This window comes from Schistocerca americana, chromosome 7 (assembly GCF_021461395.2).
Source record: "Schistocerca americana isolate TAMUIC-IGC-003095 chromosome 7, iqSchAmer2.1, whole genome shotgun sequence".
In the NCBI taxonomy this organism is placed as follows: domain Eukaryota; kingdom Metazoa; phylum Arthropoda; class Insecta; order Orthoptera; family Acrididae; genus Schistocerca; species Schistocerca americana.
Genome location: NC_060125.1, coordinates 500,973,370 through 500,974,701, shown reverse-complemented (window position 1 = coordinate 500,974,701; position 1,332 = coordinate 500,973,370). Strand labels below are relative to the sequence as shown.

Genomic DNA, 1,332 nt, shown 5'->3' with positions numbered 1-1,332 from the left:
ACCCTGCAATGTAGAGGACAATGTAGTTCATGTTTGAGAGAAAATGAAAAAAGTATTGAAATAGCGGCTCAAGAAGCACTAGGTATCTATTTGAAATATAAAACTCTCAAAACACAAGAGTCTTATGAATATTACAAAAGATCTCGAAATGAGAGAAGAGGACGAGTGAATTGTTTTAAACAGCAACACAGATAAATATTTTCTAAAAATTTAGGACTTATGTGAGATGCACACGACGCCAGAGGATAGAATTAAATGAAATTTTGAAAGTGGAAGACGTTAATGATGAATCATGGATTAAATATTTAACTGTGTTGTATAAAGGCAAAAAAACACCAGAGAACAAAGAGATCACAGATCAGGATACAGGTAAATGATGGTGTAACTGCCGGCCGGAGTGGCCGAGCGGTTCTAGGCGCTACAGTCTGGAACCGCGTGACCGCTACGGTCGCAGGTTCGAATTCTGCCTCGGGCATGGATGTGTGTGATGTCCTTAGGTTAGTTAGGTTTAAGTTCTGCACGGTTCGCAGGAGAGCTTCTGTAAAGTTTGGAAGGTAGGAGACGAGGTACTGGCGGAAGTAAAGCTGGGAGTACCGGGCGTGAGTCGTGCTTCGATAGCTCAGTTGGTAGAGCACTTGTCCGCGAAAGGCAAAGGTCCCGAGTTCGATTCTCGGTCGGGCACACAGTTTTAAACTGCCAGGAAGTTTCATATCAGCGCACACTCCGCTGCAGAGTGAAAATCTCATTCTCGAAACATCCCCCAGGCTGTGGCTAAGCCATGTCTCCGCAATATCCTTTCTTTCAGGAGTGCTAGTTCTGCATGGTTCGCAGGAGAGCTTCTGTAAAGTTTGGAAGGTAGGAGACGAGGTACTGGCAGAAGTAAAGCTGTGAGTACCGGCCGTGAGTCGTGCTTCGGTAGTTCAGTTGGTAGAGCACTTGCCCGCGAAAGGCAAAGGTCCCGAGTTCGAGTCTCGGTCGGGCACACAGTTTTAATCTGCCAGGAAGTTTCATATCAGTGCACACTCCGCTGCAGAGTGAAAATCTCATTCTGGCAACAGTGGAAATGTTGAGAAGGAAATTAGAGAACAAATATCGAAAGCAAACAAAGTGCCAGGATGTTTACATGATAGTATATGGGAAAACAGCCATACAGGAAAAGACCGAAAGGCAGACTATACAAAACAACAGCTAGACCAACTAAGAGATACACAGCTGAGACAAGACCAGATACATCAAAATGAGAAAGACTTTTGGAAACACGTAAATGAAAATTCTGCGAAGGATTACAGGGGAAACATTGAGAGATACAGAGAGAAGTGAAAGCTTTAGAAT

At 44.0% G+C, this 1,332-nt stretch overlaps 1 non-coding gene across 1 annotated transcript; it reads left to right on the top strand.

Moving 5' to 3' along the window:
* The first annotated feature begins 607 nt into the window (after window positions 1–607).
* Window positions 608–682, top strand: Trnas-cga. Its single transcript has one exon. It is a non-coding gene; the product is annotated as a tRNA-Ser (tRNA).
* The last annotated feature ends 650 nt before the right edge of the window (window positions 683–1,332 follow it).